Genomic DNA, 19,970 nt, shown 5'->3' on the forward strand with positions numbered 1-19,970 from the left:
AAGCGGGTATATTCAGTTTTAGCACAAGAGGGGCGTGGTCAGATATTACAATTGGTTGAGAATGACATAGCTGAATATTTGGAGTCAATTTGTTATCTGTAAAGAGATAGTCAATTCTGCTGTAAGACTGATGCGCATTTGAGAAGAAGGAATATTGCCTGTCTTGTGGGTGTAAAAAACACCAGATATCCAAAACGCCATAGGTGGAGAGGAATGATTGAACATGGGCAACAGATTTAGGTACAGAGTATCCAGGTTTCACAGACGACCTATCCAGCCCAGGGTTCAGGCATAGGTTAAAGTCTCCTCCCATAATAAGGAAATGTGTGTTAAGGCACGGTATCTGACCAAAAACGCGTGAGAAAAAGGAAGGATCATCGCAATTGGGAGCATAAATATTGACCAAAATAATACCAAGATTATAAAGTGAGCCAGTAACTATGATGTATCTGCCAGCCGGATCAGCCAGGACAGAGGAGCATGTAAAAGAGATATTTTTTCTTATAAGTATTGCAGTCCCTCTAGCTTTCCCTTGAAAGGACGAATGAAAGAGCTGCCCCACCCAGCCACATTTCAACCGGTTGTGATCCGAGATTTTGAGGTGAGTTTCTTGTAGGAAGATTATATCCGCGCTCAAATTTTTTAAGTGTGTCAGAGCCTTCTTTCTTTTAATGGGGTGATTTAAGCCCTTTACATTCCAGGTGATAATATTAATGGAACCAGCCATTACAACTTGTGTTGCTAGGGAGGGATGAAATAATCACCAGACCATTTATACAACGTTCGAGCTAGAAACATTGACAGCAAACCCCAAACAGCCCCCTCCCCCCCAAAAAGACAACAACAAAAAAAAAAAAAAAAAAAAAACAGGTGAAACTAGCTGCAAATGTCTGCAGCACACCTACCTTATCTAAATGCAAACCTTCCATACTCAACCTACCTATCCTACAAATACTTAAATAGTAAGTTAAACTATTAAAAAAAATAAATATAAAAAAATAAAGTTTAAGAAAACAAGGTAAACTTTAAAACAAACACACAGAAACAGCAAGTAAGGAATGGACGTAATATCTTAAAGAGTATTTATGAAATACCCATTGTAAACAATTATTGGCAGATTGTAGCGTGAAGCATGGAGCATCAAGCTTAGCTACACGCTAATGGTTTGGCATTAGAGCAGCTCCATATTTCACCTGAAGTAGACAGTTTAATCTCGTCCAAAGTCTTCCACAAACTTTTTAGCCTCATCCACAGAGTTGAACATGACACGGGTGCCATCCGTTTTGATGATGCGTAACCGTGCTGGGTAGAGCAGAGAGGGCCGCAAGCCTTTCTGATACATGTCCGACATCACAGTTTTATAAACTTTCCTCTGTTCCACCACCTCAGGGCTGTAGTCTTCATATACTCGGAAAGCCATTTCCTGGTATTTCACTTCTCTACGTTTTCTGGCTTCCCGAATCAGCAGCTCCTTGTTTTGGTACCGGTGGAAACATATGATGACAGGCCGCGGTCTCTCCCCGGGGCCCGGTTTGGGAAGTAGGCTGCGATGGGCTCGGTCTAATTCCGGCGGAGTGGGGAAAACTTCTCGGCCAAAGGCGTCCTGAAGTAGCTGCGAGAAGAACTTGGATGGCTGGGGCCCTTCGATCCCCTCCGGCAGGCCTACCAAGCGTGCATTGAGACGTCTGTGTCTTCCTTCCACATCCACCAGCTTAGCTTTTAGCTTGTCGTTAGCAGACTTTAGCATGGTGCACGTAGCTTCAAGGCTAGCCACGCGTTGGTCAATTGCATCGGCATGCTCTTCAAGTGAGGTTAGGCGCTCACCGTGGCTGTCCGACTCTTTTTGGAGTCCATCCAGTTTGCTGTTAACTTCGTCAAAAAAAGTTATTTTCAGCTCGGCAACCAGCGTTGCCCGGTGCTCAGTTAGCAATGCTATTATGTCGCCTCTGCTAACAGTTGCCGGCGTTTCCAGCTCCGGGGTTTTGTCGGTCGATTTGGCATGTTTTGGTCGCATGATTAGGTCCGATTAGAGCGACAGAGGTTTAGGATTAAACACTCAATACGAGATTCACATAAAAAAGCCGTTTCTGTATGTTAAAAAGGTAAAGTAATGCGGGATAGGAAAACAACGTCACTACACCATGCTCACCCAACCGGAAGTTCAAATTTCACCTTTCTTAACGGCAGCTTGAATACTTAGCAAGTCCGTTAGACGTTTAAGGAATCCGCTTGATACTCAGCGTTCATTCATTCCTCCGTACGTACCGGTGAAAATATCCGCCTGGGCCCATAACCTGTAGAAGGATGGAGGGAACGGTGCCTGCTTTCGTGTCCTCTTTGCGTGGTGATGAAGAAACGTAGAGCCACTTTCTCTTTTGTGCATAACAGGCACATTTATTCACGTGGGAAAGACGTAGTACATGCTCCTCCAATCATGGAGTCTGCCATACACACCGAACATTGCACATGCGCAGCTCTGCTGCAGAATCACCCGACATCACTGTCAACAGGTTACCGTAAAGCACCTTGTATGAACACACACATAAACACAGGTTCTAACTTTACCATAACACATTGAGTAAGGGCGCACTTTAATCTTTACATCCTAATAGCTGCTTTTGAGAATGACTTATTTCATGATGATATTTTACAGCAGAATGACTGTCTGTCAAAAGTGAGAGGGATCGAAACGCACATTGGCTGATCCCTGGAAATCGACTCGTATTCCTAGATACCCGCTCTGTGGTGTACCAGTTAGAGACACATTCCTGCAACATCTGCACGGCTTTGCTGACATAAGAGGATCAAATAGAGACAAACAATCTGTCTGCTGCAGAAGATGCAAACATCTACGACTCTGTTTTTGTAGTTTGAGGGTTCATGTGGACCACAGAGTAGCTTTCTTTAAGCGCCTGTCGTCCAAGTCTTGAAGTTTCCGTTGAAATAATCCAGACTCTCGTTCTCTGTGCAGGATTGCTGGATATCACTGTGGCTCCTGGGAGTCGAGCTAGCGCTAGGCCAGACAGAGACCCGAAAGCAGGGCCACCCTGCTCGGCACTCCTAAACCTTATGATATTTTTTATTTTAATGAGACGATATTTTTAAATCAGGTTCTCTGGTTTTATTTTTCCTTCTCGGGTTAAAGCGGGACAGCAAGCTTTCAAACTTAGTCAAAGAGAGATGGAAAAATTGCTGAAGCAGCCGTTATCAAGGGAGCTGAAGCTGGGATGATCTCATGAACTCAAGCATGGAACCATGCGTTCACGAAGCTCCAGTACATGGAAGATTAGCGTTACTCCGACAGCCTCCCAGCCTAACTCAGTCCACTACTATATTTTCATGACAAAATAATAAACGCAGAACCCATCCTAAAACCGATATTTATGTCTATGCTAATTTATGTCTGAGTAAAGGAGTAGCCAAATTACAAAAGTGTCTCCACCTTGTCTGGTTTGATTGACAGAAAGACTCATTCTGCTGCAAAAGCTCATAATCAAATAAATAAGTCATTCTGAAAAACAGCAATGTGAAATTAAAGCCGCAAGCGACGTTGTATGGCCCGCAGACGCAACCTGCCTTCCAAGCCCAACTCTACGCACCACCGCCGCCCTTCCCGCCCTTACCACCCACCTTTGATCAAGGCTAGTCAAAGCAGCATATGCTAATTATGCTAACTATGCTAATTTGGCTAAAAGTGCTAGCATCGTGATCAGCATCATCAACTGACTCAGAAAAACACATTGCTGAAGATGCTAATTATGCTAACTATGCCAGTTATGCTAATGTGGCTAAAAGTGCTAGCATAGCGATCAGCATCATCAACTGACTCAAAAAAAAACATTGCTCCATTGGTGAGATCTATATGTACTAAGTTGATAAAAAAAAACACTTTTTTCAAAATGGCCGCTTTTCTGTTGATTTTATCTCCATGGCAACCATTTTATGTTTTGGTCGCCTCGAGAGGACGAACAGATGGATGTGAGTTTCAGACGGATCAGAAAAAGTAAGCTTTTTGTTGTCCTTAGCAACAGGGGTTTTATGCTAAGCACGCCCATATTCCTTATATGTCCATGTCCAGTGTTTTTCAATGCATTCAGTTTCAGGCAGGAATGCATGCATTCAAATTTCACAGTATTCCATTGAAAAACATAAGAGTTATAACAGTGCGCCACTTTGCTAGCTCGCCACGCACACTGTGTTCAAAATTTACAACTTCTAATTCCAACATTTTTTCCACAGTAGCTTGCCATTGAGGCCCAAAAAGTTCCGAGACGATCAATGAAAATTCCAACGACAAGTTTACGTTTGAATCTGGTGCTAAAGGTTTTTTTTTATAGAAAATTCAAGATGGCGGCATTTTTCCGAGGTCAAAATCTCAAATGGCAGATTTTGGCACAAAATGGCCGCCAAACCATAGGTCTTGTCGCTATTGCGTAATGATTTCAAAAGTTTGTTTGGATATACCCAACAAAGTTATCTGGGTTTCGTTAGCCGATTCTTAAAAAAAATCAGATTTTTTTTTTTTTAGCAGAGTAAGCACTTTTTTTGCGATCGTTTTTTGTTTACCATGGCCATATTCCTTTATCGATTTTGTTGTATGTAACTTTGTTTTGTTCAGTGTGGGCCAGGGAATCGCATATTTTAGTTTCAGGACATTCCGATAAAATATGTGCGAAACAGCTAAAATCCCAACAGTTGCGAATTCGCCACGCGCACGCCTTTCAAAATCTACATACCGTAAATTCCGGGCTACAAAGCGCACCCAATTACTAGCCGCACCCACCCATTTTCACGTGTATAACTACTTTCATACATACACAAGCCGCGTCGGCGTACAAGCCGCATATATTAGGCAATATTGTCATCCTGACAAATCACGTCCTGACTCCCAGAGTAAGTGTGGTTCATTAGCACACAGTGGGTGGAATCAGCTTTGCCTCAGGCTCATGTATTTGAGTTTATCTACATCTGCCAAACAGCATGGAACTCTATTCTGTTCACAAGTTCCTCAGTTATGGTTTTTTTATTCATTTTTTTAATTTTTTTTTAACTTATTTACAATCTAGGTATCATACATAAAATTACAAACAGTAACCATATAATCAACATTACATCCCTCAGTTATGATGAGAAAATTTACATCCGCGATCCCCCATTTCCCATGAGTCTTAGGGGCTAAAGGCGGGGCCAATGCCCGGCTCGCCATACTGTTGTACATTTTTAAGAATGAGCAGCAGTGCATGGAGGGGTGAACGGGTAAAGCTCTCCTTCCGCTTGTGTCGCGGCAGCGTTATGGTACTAACAGGGCTGGTTAAAAAACACACTAGTAAAATAAATCATCGACTACTGAAAAGCGCGCGCCTCAGCGCGATACGCGCGCCTCCTCGCGGCGCGTGGGTCAGAAGTTTCCTTCCACAACAAACACTGTTGTTCCGCAGACGCCCTGGCTGCAGCCTGCAGAATGGCTCGACCCTCCGCGCTCCGCGCTCCGCGCTCCCGCGCGCTCCTTGTCTCCCCTTCCTATCTACTCCGACAGCTCTGGCCAGGGCGGCTTCAAGGACGAGCACTTCGTCCCCATTGCGCCGGTGAACGGAGCAAATCGTGTCTGTGCAGAGCAATCGGACTTAATACTGTACGTTTTGTGTATGAGGGGCGGATGCGTTGTTACGTGTGGGAGCCTTCAGACTGCCATCGGCCCCGCAGCTCACACGACACGCAGTCTCCAGCTCACACGGAGGCTGTGAGCGTTTCAATGCAAAACTCCGCTCAGTCCTTAGAAACCGTTAACACGACCACGTCAATTTGTGTTTCCAGTCGTGTCCCGACAAAATAAAGGCTGATGTTATTCTCACATATTTACGTGCAGCCAGCCGAGTCACTATGACTCAGAGGTAAATTCACTCCATGAGCTGTTCTCTCCGTCACGCAGCTGACCGGCTTTTCCAAACCCGATGGTGATGGTGGATTTTTTCACGCTGTTTTTAAGGATTGCTTTTAACTTGAAAGCTTCATCATATTGTAGTGGCGATCACGTGCACGTTGGGTCTAATGGCACCAAAGGATTCTGGGATGCGGCCGGGCATGCGTGTTTGTTTTGTTGAACCATGACTGAAGTGTCTTAGACCTGAAGTCAAGTCCATGCTGTTTGGCTGCTTAGAGGTGTGTAGAAAAACAAATGACTTGTGCTTGGTGTTAGATAGAGAATACAAACCATTCACTGTGTCTGAAAACGCATACATGGCGGCCTCAACAAAAACTATAAATTAGCCACGTCACTGAATAAGCCGCACGGCTGTAAGCGCAGGAAAAAAGTAGCGGCTTATAGTCCGGAAATTACGGTACTTCTAATTCCAACATTTTGTCCACAGTAGCTTGCCATTAATGCCCGAGAAGTTTCAAAAAGATCTAAAAAATCCCTAGGACGAGTTTTCGTTTGTATCCCTTACTCAAGGTGCTTTTTTTTGAAAATTCAAGATGGCCACCCTTTAAAAGACCTCTGTTAAAAGACCAGGAATTTATTGAATTTCTTTAAAAAAGAGTGGGCAACCCTCTTAGAATTCAACAATACTCCAGACATCTCACCATGTCTTCTTTGGGAAACAGCAAAAGCAGTCTTGAGAGGGAAAATCATCTCTTATTCAACGCATAAACGCAAAGAGAGAGCAGATTTATTAGAACTAGAAAAAAAATCAAAACCCCGGAGACTGCTTATGCTGCTTCTGCACAGGAACACATATTGGGTGATCTGAAAACATTAAAGCTGCAGTTAAATGACATCATCAATAAACAAACACAATTTCAAATACAAAGGCTACGACTTGAAAGATTTGAAAACTCAAACAAATCTGGCAAATTTCTAGCTATTCGGCTTAAAATTAATAAAGAAAAATCAACAATCACTTCTATTATGGACCAAACAGGAAATGTCTCTCACGACCCGGTCAAAATTAATTACGCATTTTAAAACTTTTATAAAAACTTGGACACATCACAGATCAATCCGTCAGAACAAAGTATTGACTCATTTCTTATTAATGTAAACTTACCCAGGTTAAATGAGGATCAAATTAGAAACTTAGGCCGCATTTACACTGCATGGCTCAAGTGACCCAATTCCTATTTTTTCCTCTCATGCCGCACAGATTGGATTTGACCGGTGAGCATGTAAGCAGGAAAAAAGCGCATGGATTCCGATTTTCTTAGATCGGATACAGGCCTCACTCATATGTGGAAATAAATCAGAAACGAATCGGATACGTGCATTTGCGTGTGCCATGTAAGCAGACAAATCGGATATTCCCCTAGTAAATGCGAGTCGTACCTCAGTGACGTCAACTCAGGACACCACCAACTGAGATCACATGACTTATTAAGGTGCTTTTGTGCGCTGATTTTGCTGTCAGCGTGTTACCTGTCAGCCTCAGGATTCAGACTGTTGTCGGAAACCGCTGTTTTTTCCGGTCCGGTCCCAGTCGGGACGCAAACGGTAACTAATCAAGCTGGACACCATTGCTCTGGATCCAGCTAGAAGCTTTATTTCTTTGCTTGTATTGCGGAGTGGGGGCGTGTATGATGGGGACCGCGCGTGCTGTGTGTGTGTGTGTGTGAGGAGAGGAGAGGAGAGGGGGTGTTAGCGCGGAGCGGCGGAGTGTCGGAGAACCGTAAATTAAAAATAAGGTGTCTCCCCCAAAAGTTTTGGAGTCTTTCTTAACCCACTCTGGAGGCTGAGGGTTCAGAACGGGAAGGTGAACCCCGAAGGAGAATCCACCTTCGGCCCTGGAGAAAATCTCCCGTGCGTTTCTGACCACGGTCGGAAATAGAGAAGTCATCGCGCAGGAAAGGTTGAACATTTGGATCAAACTGTTAGTACAGCACGTCTGCAAACACTCCCTCATTCAAAACTCAGAGAGAGCCAAGCAGCCCTCCTTTTTCCCCTTCCCTCAGGAGCGCCCAAGGCAACGCCTCCTTCGTCGCTGCGTTGCCTCCGTGACAACCGCAGTCACAAAAGTCCGAAAGAGGTCCGCGGAAGGCGGAAATGCTGCTATGTAGTCCTCAGAACATCTACGTTTGATAGTTTCAGCATTGTATTGTGTAAATGCAAAATTCGGATACGGGTCATTTTTAAAAGATGATGTTAGCGGGTCGTCAAAAAAATCGGATATAGTCAGAAAATCGGATACGGGCATCAAGACCTGCAGTGTAAATGCAGCCTTAGACTCACCGCACTCGTTGTCTGAACTCCATGAAGCTCTGTTACTTATGCCTAATGGTAAAGCACCAGGGCCTGACGGGTTTCCTGCTGAGTTTTATAAAGAATTTTGGGAACTGCTGTCACCAACGTTTTATAAAACGGTCACATTTATCAATGAAAGCCAATCAATGCCACCTAACATGAACTCCGCCAACATAATTCTCCTCCTAAAACCAGAGAAAGACCCCACTAGTCCTTCAAGCTATCGTCCCATTTCTTTAATCATTGCAGATGTGAAAATTATTTGCAAAGCACTCGCACAGAGAATAGAAAAAAAATCACTCCTCACATAATTCACTATGATCAAACAGGTTTAATCAAAGGCAGACACTCGGATGACAATGTCTGCAGACTCGTTAACACAATAGACTTTGCTACCATTAAAAACCAGGAAATGACCATACTCTCATTGGATGCTGAAAAAGCATTTGACAGAGTAAATTGGAAGTTTCTCATCGCTGCCCTCCATAAGTTTGGGTTTGGAGAATCATTCATCAATTGGATCAAAATAGTATATCACAACCCCAATGCATCAGTCAGAACTAATAAACAGACTTCCAACTGTTTTTTTCTTGGAAGAGGAACCAGACAGGGTTGCCCACTCTCCCCCTCTCTTTTTGCTATATTTATTGAGCCTCTAGCTGCAGCAATAAGACAGCATGAGGGCATTAAAGGAATTAAAACCAAACACAGCCATCATAAAATTAGTCTCTATGCAGATGACATATTACTGTTTTTAAATAATTCACGCTCTGTAAATGTAACAGCAACAATTATTAATTAATTCTCCTCCATATCAGACTACTCAATTAATTTGAATAAATCTGTTTTATTACCACTGAACAGTAATGCGAAGCAAAGATTATCAATACCAGTTAAATCAGGCAATATCAAATATCTAGGAATTAATATTTCCCCCAAATTATCAGAACTGGTGCAGCTTAACCACACCCCATTACTGAAAAGCATACTGGACGATCTAACCCGATGGGTCAACCTGCCTCTGTCTCTTATGGGCAAGGTAGCCACAGTTAAAAGGAAATCTTACCAAAAGTTAATTATCTCTTCTCAATGATCCCCACACAACCGCCATTAAAATAGTTCAAAACATTAGACTCATTGTGAAGAATAGTTAGAAACTGCCTTTAACTTTTATTATACTAATGGTTTAAACTTAATTCACTAAGCATGTATTGTCATCTCAAAATTATATTACATGTGAAGAAAGCACAGCCAAGCTATTTTCCTCACAGTTTATTCTCATACTCCCTTTTTTCTGTGCATGTGTGATCTGCTGAGCAGGCCTCAGAGTTATCTTCACTTTAGCCTTAAAGCGCCTCTCCAGCAGCGACCTGTGGCCGTGATTTTCACATGGGGTGATCTTCTGAATATGCAAATGCAGGGTTTATATACCAGGACCATCTCTGAGCTCGTTTGTTCGGACTTTGAATGCACCATGTTCATCTGTCTGTCCCCTTCGTGTTTGTACGAAGTAAAACCTCCACAAAATATAAGTAACTGTCTCTGAGTCATTATTCATTCATTTCTGTGTGCAGGAAACTGAAGGGAACGAACCAGCCTAATTTAATTATCTTACAGTCCTGTTTAGAATCTCCAGTTTCTTCACACTCATCCATATCAAGCTTTTTATGGAACAATAAACCTGCAAGAATTAGTCTAAAAACTTTCAAATCTGCAAAAGGCTGCGGAGGCTTAAAATTACCTAACTTCCACAAGTACTTTCTTGCAAATAGATTACATTACACCCTAAAATGGTTAAAAAAATAATCCAGAAACCAACTCATGGTAAGACTTGGAACAGGCGTTATGTGAAAAGATCAACCTGTCAGATCTACCGTTTATTAGCCAAACAGTTAAAAAACAGGAATGTTTCCAAAGTATTAATATAAATGCAACTTTAACAGCCTGGTGGGAATTTCTTAAAATATCAAACTCCTCGATTCAACCTTGCAAAATGACACCCATCTGGAACAACCCAGACATCTTTATAAACAAAAAAATGATTCACTTCCCAGCTTGGCAAGCAGGGGGCATAACACTACTAGAGCACTTAATTATTGACAGAAGATTCATAACACCCCAGGAATTACAAGACAAACATGGAATAAATAACTTTTTAGAATATCAGCAACTTAAATCTATTATTACAAAAAAGTTTTAATACAAAGACAACGATTTAAAGCTACCGGAAGTAGTTACTTCTCTGATTAATTATTCAATGAATAAAACTCTCTCCAAAATATACAAACTCTTATGCAATTAAGATAGTAATATTTCCCTTCCGACAACAAAATGGGATGCAGATCTGAGCATCAGCACAGATGAAAACGTCTGGTCAGAAATGTGTCTGAAGACTTTTAAACTGACAAAAAGTCCAAACTTGCAGCTAATTCAATTCAAAACTCTTAACAGGATTTACTACACTGGACAGAGGATGTTCAAGATGGGTCTCAGTAACTCAGACATTTGACAGCATTGTGAATGTAATGTAGCTGACAGTTACATGCACGCACTGTGGTTCTGCAGACCTGTCCAGGCTCTCTGGCAGCAGGTATGTGCCGATCTATCAGTCTGGCTTAAAGTTTCAGTCACAGCTTCACCATCACTTTGTGTGCTTGGTGACATGAGTGCCATCGATGTAGAAGGAGGATTAGTATCTATCATTTTCATAAGTCTTTGTATTGCTAAAAAAACAATTTTAATAAATTGGAAAAACAAGAAAAATATTACTGTTAGTCAATACAGAAATCTGCTGTTTGATCATATCAGCTTGGAAAAAATGTCAGCCCAAAGTTCAAGTAACTTTGAAAGAATTCAGTCTCTCTGGTCTCCCATAGCTAACTCCATGACTTAGGGGGTGGGGGGCCTGGTCGTTGCTGTTCCTTGTCTGTCTGTCGTGGTTGGGGGTGGGGGTCGGGGCCCGCCGGTGCCGAGGGGGGGGGAGTCTCCGTTGATCGGGGGGTCTGGTCTGGTGCCTGGGTGGGGCGGGCTAGGGTGCTGCGTAGTCTTCCGGGCTCGGGTGTGGGGGTTGTGTGGTTGGGAAGCTTGAGCGGTGGAATGGCTTGGCTTGGGGGTTGGCCCTTTTGCCTGTCTTGGGGGGGGGGTTGGCGGGGGCTCTGCTCAGGGGGGGGAGGTCCAGCGGCTCTGGATGGGCTGCCCATCTGCACCTGGGGCTGGGATCACTCTTTCCAGGGCTCTGGGACAGGGTGGAGCAACCCTCTTGGGGCTCCTGGTCGCTCTGGGTGACATCCGCCGGGGATACGGGGGTCTGGGGTGGGGTGGGGGGCTTGTTGGCCCGTCCTGTGGAGGGGGGTCCACTTTCGGTTCGGGACCTTGAGATGTGAAGGGTCGGGTCTCCGCTGAGGCAATCGGCGGTCGCTCCGGCTGGTTGGCTTTCTCTGTCCCGTCTGTAATGTTAGAAGTGACCAGCAGAGGGCACTGGTAAGTTGAGCATGAAGGGACTGATTTGGAAACAGCATGAAGAAGTAGTTGATGAATGACTGGTACTGGAATGTATGTAGAGAGCAACGGAGGACTAAAAGTTTAACAGTTTGAACCTGCAGAGTGTCCTGCATTCTATTTTATGTCTGTAAGACAAGAACAGACATTACATGGTGTCAGAAGTGCTCCTGCATCGGGACAGAAGTTCAACCCGCCAAGTGAGTTTAAATTCGACAGCCCGGCAGAATGGCCGGAGTGGAGACAGCGTTTCTGCCACTACCGGCTGGTGACCAAGCTGAATAAAGATGACGGCGAGATTCAAGTGAGTTCGCTGATCTTCGCAATGGGCAGTGAAGCTGAAAAGATATACGCTTTGTTCGAATTTGCTGAGGCGGCTCATAAGAAGAACATTGAAATCGTATTACAAAAGTTTGACCGATATTTCATTCCAAGAAGCAATATTATCCACGAGCGAGCGTGTTTCTACCAACGGAATCAAAAACAGGGAGAAACGGCCGAAATGTACATCAAAACATTGTATGAACTCGCCGAACACTGTGAGTTTGGTGACAAAAGAGACGAGCATATTCGGGATCGTCTGGTCGTCGGGATATCAGACAAAGAACTTTCCCGCCAGTTCCAGATTAAAGCGAATCTGACGTTGACCTACGTAATCGAGCGTGTACGTCAGGCGGAAGAGATAACACGACAGGTGAATCTTCAAGCTAACCGACCAGAATCTCAGCTGGCTAAAGTTACAGCTCTCAGAAAGTCAGAGGGACAGCTTAGAAGAAAAATGCAGCGGCATGAACCTAACAGTAGCTGCGGTTACATGGGCAAAATATCTTTATCGGATCAATGGTCTGGTTAAAATTCACCCATGCACATGGGATCAGGAAACCGTCTACCGATTAGAACAAACGTTCCCATGGCTCACACTTTCCGTCGGAATGAATCATTTCGGCATGCGCAGTAGTGTTAAAAGATCCTGAATGAGGAAATAGGTCCCGTTCTAAACAAACTGCTGCCACAGACATTTATTTTATGCAGCAGCTCCGTAATACGAGCCGATCTTCCAAACGTGCTTTTATTAATGTCATGAATAGTATGAAGCGCCTGTTCGCTCATCGTTTTATTTAATCCGTGTGATCAGTGCTTTTTTTTGTAGCTGGAAGAAGGGTTAGGATAGGCTATAAACACAGGCTAACAACATTGGCCTTGTGGAAAAAAAATCCAGGACCATGCGAGAAACGCTGCAATCTGCATCTTGGCTGCACGTAAATGTCCGGGAATAACATCAGTCTTTATTTTTTCGGGACACAACTGGAAACACAAATCCACGTGATTGTTTGAACAGTTTCTAAGGACTGAGCAACATTTATTTCTGCTCTGAAAAGTATACACATCGCCCCAAAGCCACTGTGTGAGCTGGCGGCTCTCCCGGGTCCTGCAGCCGCTAACCCAGAGCGGCGTGATGGTTCGCAGTCTGAATTCTCCCACACATAACAAAACAAAACAAAAATGCACACTTAACAAAGCATCCTCCCTCCGCGCCTCAGACACAGAGTTATTAATCCAGCTGCTCTGCTCACTCAGGTGCTAGTGGACTGAGTCAGCGTCGGGGGGGCACGCAGTGCTCCTCCTCTGCATCTCCCTCGTGAGGGGTGAAAGAGAGGGGAGAGCCAGCAGGGCAAGAGCGGAGCGGCGCTTTTCACGGGGCGTCCGCAGAGCAGCTGGTCGGTCCCGTATGCGCTCCATATAGAAGGTTCGTATTTGTGCAGATCTCCGGAAACTGAATAAAGCTGTAAAGAGGGAGAAGAACATCATGCCCACGGTGGAAGAGATTCTGCCAAAACTCACAGGATCACAAGTGTTCACGTAACTGGATGCAGCAAGCGGATTTTACCAGATTCCCCTGCATGAAGAGAGTAAGATTTTGACAACCTTCATTACTTCATTTGGGAGATACCCCTTCCGCCGTCTTTCATTCGGCATAACAAGTGCTCTAAAAAATTTTCAAAGAAAAATGACAGAGACTCTTGCCAACCTGGAAGGTGTAGAGATCTTTATGGATGATCCATGCAGAGACGGAGCAGCAACACGACCAACGACTGGCCAAGGTTCTGAAAGTCATAGAAGCAGCAGGCCTCAAGCTGAACAGAGCAAAGTGCAAGTTCAAGCAAAGAGAAGTTCGTTTTCTTGGTCACATAATCGATGAGGCTGGCGTCAGAGCAGACCCACAAAAAGTGAATGGTATAGAGAACTTTCCACAGCCGCAAAATGTAACTGAACTCAAAAGGTTCTTGGGGATGGTTAATTATTTAGCCAAGTTTGTACCAGAACTGTCAACCGTGGCTCACCCATTGTGTGAGCTACTGAAAGGACAAATGGAGTGGACATGGGGACCTGCACAGTGTGAGGCGTTCTGAAAGGTGAAGACAGCGCTGACTACCTCTCCAATACTCACCTTCTACGATGGCAGCAAACCCACCCTGGTGTCAGCAGATGCAAGCAGCTATGGGCTAGGGGCCGTCCTCCTTCAGCAACACAGGGACCACTGGAAACCGCTAGCTTACTGTTCCAGACGCCTCAGCGATGCTGAACACTTTGAAAAGCACTTGTATGGCCTGGATTTTTTAGGTTGGTTAGGGGTTAAAAGTTTAACAGTTTGAACCTGCACAGTGTCCTGCATTCTATTCTACATCTGTAAGACAAGAACAGACATTACACCATCGAGGCCTGACCAGAGCTCTCCCAGAGACGATGCCTGGGGGAGGGGGCCTGGACTGGCTGGGGGGGGGGGGGGGGGGGGTCTGCGCTTCGGGGGACGGGACCCCTAATCTGAGGGGACCTGGGCCCTATGCTGGGGGGGCTGGGGGAGGGCTGTTTGACCACCTGGGGACAGTCTACCAGCTGTCCCCGATTTACCCCCTTCCTCATATAATCTTATAGTAGGGTGAGGGGGTGGGGTGTTTAGCCTGCAATGCACCTTGGGGGGAGGAGCTACTTGGCAGTGCGCCCCCCCCCCCCCCCCATGGTTGCCGTATGGAATGGATCCCCCCCCCCTCTCGGTTTTATTTGCACTTTAGACATGTACGGCCCTTGGTAGGGGGGGTTGCTTGGACATCACTGCCAGCAAGCAGCAGATGTCCTCTTAGCACCCTACCCGCCAATTTTAACTGCACCTTAGACATTTAGGTCCCCTTGGTGGGGAGGGTGATGGGACATCACTGTGAGTAATCAGGAGATGCGACTGCCACTGCGGCAGGGGTCTTGGTGTGGGGATGGCTGAGCACTCTCTCTCCTTTTCACATTCCATCATCCATTTTAGAAGAACATAAAGACTCACTTAAGCACAGGTGTTAGCTTGCCTCTACATAAATAGTTTGAGGGATTGAATGAAATATTTCAGACTGGATGATTTGAAGGCATAAGTATGCATGTGTGAACATTATTTGTATTGTGTACATGATGACATGTGAACATTTTTTGAGCCAACAGGTGTGTTTATAACATTTGAGTGTGTGTGGACAGGCCCCGCCATCAAAAGTTGTATTACATCTAAATCTCAGTGTAATCAGTATAACCATCCAAAAAGTTGCTGCTTTACGCTGCTTTATGCCCCCCCCCCCCCCCCCCAATCACCCTCCTATCCCCCCTCTCTAATATCCCTCTCTCTTCTTTCCCCCTTTCCTTTTCCGTCCGGAAACACAACAGGCCCTCAGCTCTCATCTGTTTGCCCAGCTGTTGGACAGGACAAGTTAAAAAAAAAAGCTTTTAACTCTTCACAATCATAAGATATCAAGCAGTGCAACCAGTTAGGAACTGACAGAACCAGTGAGGCCCTGGTGAACCCCTATACTGTTCAGAGTCTGGCTACATGTGTCTAATGGAATAGTTGCAGCCGAAAAGCCAAACCTTCAATGTCGGAACGAGGCCAAGAAACTTAAGTTTGAACAAAAACATAGGAGCAGTGGTGAAGACAAATGACACTGGAGTCAAATACAGAGCTCGACATAGCCATTTGTCCGCTGGCTCGGTCCAGCTCGCTCGAGAGGACTTTATTTTTCACTTGTCCGCTCGGGCCACCAAAATATCTAACGGTTAATATATTTTTCAAAATTTTCAGAAAAAGTATATTTTGCAAAAACGTGTAGATTTACCTCGTCTTCATAATTTACCTTTTCTGCTAGTCCTGTGTTCAGACTTCAAGGGTTTCTATGGGAAACCTTTTATCACTCTTCTCCTTCTCTCCCGCCTGCGCGAGCAGCTGTCACTGCCGAGCACCACGCGCTCACCCTACTTTTTTTATCCTAATTTTTTTACTTTTTTACTTTTTAACATTATTGAATGTAACAATTCAATACAAAACAATATTAAACGGCAACAACGAAGGAACAAGCCAGTGGGTTATTATTACATTTTACGCAGATGTATTGAAACTGACACACAGATCAGCGCGACCCCTGGTGGTTTTTCACCGCGATGATCAAAAATCCGACACCATCACCCAAGAGAGACTGAAGCATGTCAGAGATGTGGAAGACATGGCAGGAATAGATAGGAATATGTTAGATGGAGTAATGGGTGGAATTGGTAGTATGGACAGCAAGATATTTAATGAATGCATTGAAGATGAAACTGTATGCACTAAGCTTTAAGCTGAATGTCAAAGAATCAAAGGCAACTCCAAATACCTGAATCTCAGACTTAAATGCAGTAAAATGTCAAAGTACTTAATTTTGTTTTTCTTTACAACACTGTAAGCAGTCAGTATTTCTAGTTAGCTGAATGATCTCAGTAATTTAATTTAATCTAATTTTTCAATTATTTAATTTAATTAAGTAACTAAAAAGTAAATGTAAATTTGCAACAGTAACAAAAAGCAAAACTTCAAGGCAGTCAGAGCAACAGATGTGTTATGAACAAATGTGAAATAGCAGTGATTAGAAGCAGCATGAAAACTTCTTAACTAGAGTTACCTACTACACTGCAGTGCTCTCTTCAAAACATCTGAAACAGACTAGAGCAGATTTAAGTTTGATATGGTCTATTTTCAGTCATTGAAAAGTGTATAAACAAGTGCTAGATGTCACCAGAATGTACCAAATTGCACCACATTAAAATTTTGGGGGGGGGGGGGGGATGCCCCCGAACCCCCAAAGTTGCAAGCACCTGCGGAGCGGCGGGTCTCGCTGTGCGCGGTGTTGGGCCAGTAACTTTCAAAAACTACTGGCCCTCTGGGCCAGTGCAAATTTCTGGGCTATGTCAACCCTTGAAATAGTTAAAATATTTGCCTGTACCAGAGGGCAACTCTTGCATTAAAGAGCGGCTCAATGATGGAAATCGGCAGGCAATAGTGAAGCCTGGTGGAGGTTCCCTGAAAGCTTGAGACTACAGTTCTGCAAATGGAGTTGGAGAAATGGTCAGAATGGTTTTCTCAATCCTAAGAAATATATACACAAATTCGGCGAAACCCGGAAGTAAAGGAGCGGCGCCATTACTGCGGTGCTCTGCTGCTAAGGAAGTAGTAGAAGTAGCTTGTTATTGGTCCCGCAGCGGCTGTTGCAGACGTTCGCTGCAAGCTTACAAGCGAGCTTAGATGCGAAAAGTTTGTCCATTTTTTTTTCTTTTCAACGATGCCGGGAAGGACATGTTGTGTTTTCAGCTGCTTTAACAGCAGTGCAAAAATACAGGCCTGGAATAAGACTGTTTGTGAAATTCACAAACCTTTGCTGCACCTAGACTGCTCGTGTTTACGGCCTTATGGATTACACAGATTTCCTGGTCGAGCGGAGGACCAAGATGTGCATCAAAAGTGGATGAAATACATAAACCGAGATAGCTTCACAGCAAACAAGAATACTGTGGTACGTTTGGCTTTGATTGTTCTGTTAATGCCACATGTTGCACGCAGAGGGTGTAAACACATGACATAACAGCGCTAGCTAAGATGCTAACATTATTATCCACAGGCGAAAACACAGCTGAAGCTTTCATGTCGTACTGTTTTCAAGTGAAATTATGATTTTACAAGACTGAAGCTCTGTTTTTACTGCTTTGTATGATCTGTAATTAAGTTACTGTAGTTTCTTTCTGTGCATTGGCTTAACTGTTTGTCATCGTTGGATTTCTTTGGGTAAAAAAACATCTGCTAGATGGATGGGTAAATGTACTCAACCAATTGGTTTTTGGATTATTCTGTGATTGGTGTTATTAAATAATTAAACTGGTATCTCAAATAGACAAATCTTTATTCTTTAAAAAAATAAAAAATCCAAATAGTACTTCAATTACAACAGGAGACTAAACAGGATGGGGATAAACAACAATTTTGGCCCCTTACACCACAAAAAAGAACAATATTATATGTAAACCCCCTCCAGGGATTAATAAATAGGATGGTAAAAATGGAATTGTGCATGTGCAAAGTATTTCAGAAGTATTTACAACAACCAATGTATGTATATTTATGTTTCACTCTAAGGTGTGTGGGATACATTTTCCTGACGAACGACCCACAAGAGAAAATCCATATTCTGTGTTGTTCATGGGCTATGATTGTCGTGTAAGTAGGTCTCTTAGCAGAGCCATATTATTGCATCACATTGTTATTTAAATATGCTTCATTGTCATGTTTTACTAATGCACAGCTCTTTTTTTTTCTTTAGGTAACTCCAGCTAGACCTCCACCCAAAAAGAGATGTCTTCAGCCACTACACCTGAACTCAGCTATTGAACCAATGGAAACAGATGTGGAAATTTGGAAAATTTGCCATTTTACATAATTTTGAAATGTTGTGTTGCAAAGTGTACATTTCTGTTCTGCACACAATATGTGCTATTTTGGTGGACCTATTTCTGAGTTTACAGTCTGTGCTTGAGCAGTCAAAACATGATGCAAAATGGTTCCAGGAACCATAGATAATCCAATCATATCAAGTGCAGAAAAATGTGCAATTACATTGTCATCTGTATCAAATGCAGTAGAAATGACACTCATACACTTTCTAGGAGAACTGTGTTGGGTTTGCATATTTTCCACTCGCTCTGGCACTACATTGTCACAAGTAAACCAGTTCCAGGCACATGCTGTGTCTGTGCAGGCCAAGCCTATGAACCCTCTTGCTGAAGCATCTTTAATTTTGTTCAGGAGCCTTGCTGTATGCCTGCAACACTTTCCTCGGCTGGCCATGCAGTCACACACTACTTCCAGAACTTTGCCATCTTCTCTCTGTATGGTTACTGACACATTATGATACGAGTTCACTGCCTGTGAAAACCTCACAACGCCTTTTAATGTGATGATGTCATCTGCAATGGAGTGTAGTACTGTATTTGGCCAATCCACCCGGAGCTCATGTAATTCTGCCCTTCAATCAGTGCCCTGTAGGTTTGCGTTCTGAAGCTCATCACATGCCAGGCAATTAATAAGATAATCCTGGATACCTGTAAAAACATTTATTTTACTACAACTAGTCGTTTTTTTGTTGTTTGCAAGCTATTGAACATATTAGCAACAAAGCTAGTAATGATAGCGTTCGGTTTTATGGCTGTCATCAATTAATACATGCCTTAATACATTAACTTGTCATTAAATTACCTGCATCGGTCAATTTTGGCCACTGCCTGACATCATCTACCCAATCTTCCCTTTCCTTAGCCGTTGTTTATCTACCTGTCACCTGTCATATTCGCGTTAGAAATGCTTTCATTGAAAATCCAATAGAGGGCAGCGGTAAGTCACAGTCCACAGCCACGCAGTAATGGCGATAGCCAATATGGCGGCGCCCGTAGATTTCGCGGTGGATTTGTGTATACATATATTATCCATCATGCAATACCATCAGGGAGGCGTATGATTTGCTCGAAGCTCACTTCCAAGCAATACAATGACCTCAAACACATCCAGAGTCATTAAGGCCTAGTACTGGAAGTGATGCCATGGCCCCAACAGAGCCCTGATCTCAACGTTATCAAGTGTCTATGAAACACATGAGGAGACAAAAGGATATGGAAACGCCTGCATCCACAGGAGGTCTGAGGTTGGTTCTCCAAGAAATTTGTTAACAGGCTCCATATTTTAGTTTTTCTTTTATTAAGTATGACTGAACCAGAAAGAAATGTAGCGGATTCTTTCTGTAATATTAAGACCTGATTTGATTGATTTAGTACATACAAGTTAAAAGAGAAAGCGGCATGTACAATAACCATTGAAGGGAAATGAAGGGTTGGTGGATTCTCTGGGTGCCTGCTG

At 43.6% G+C, this 19,970-nt stretch overlaps 1 long non-coding RNA gene across 2 annotated transcripts in view; it reads left to right on the forward strand.

Moving 5' to 3' along the window:
* LOC144984577 (uncharacterized) overlaps positions 1-18,587 on the forward strand; it is a 42,868-nt gene extending 24,281 nt beyond the window's left edge. The window contains exons 1-3 of one of the 2 annotated variants that reach the window (XR_013648376.1): positions 17,459-17,583; positions 18,201-18,281; positions 18,385-18,587. This is a non-coding gene — a long non-coding RNA (uncharacterized LOC144984577). Of the gene's footprint in view, positions 1-17,458; positions 17,584-18,200; positions 18,282-18,384 lie in introns of those variants that run through there. The other variant, XR_013648375.1, reaches the window with a different exon arrangement.
* Positions 18,588-19,970: the final 1,383 nt, after the last annotated feature.

Source organism: Oryzias latipes, chromosome 16, assembly GCF_053564925.1.
Source record: "Oryzias latipes strain Hd-rR chromosome 16, Olatipes_Hd-rR_3.1".
Taxonomy (NCBI): Eukaryota; Metazoa; Chordata; class Actinopteri; order Beloniformes; family Adrianichthyidae; genus Oryzias; species Oryzias latipes.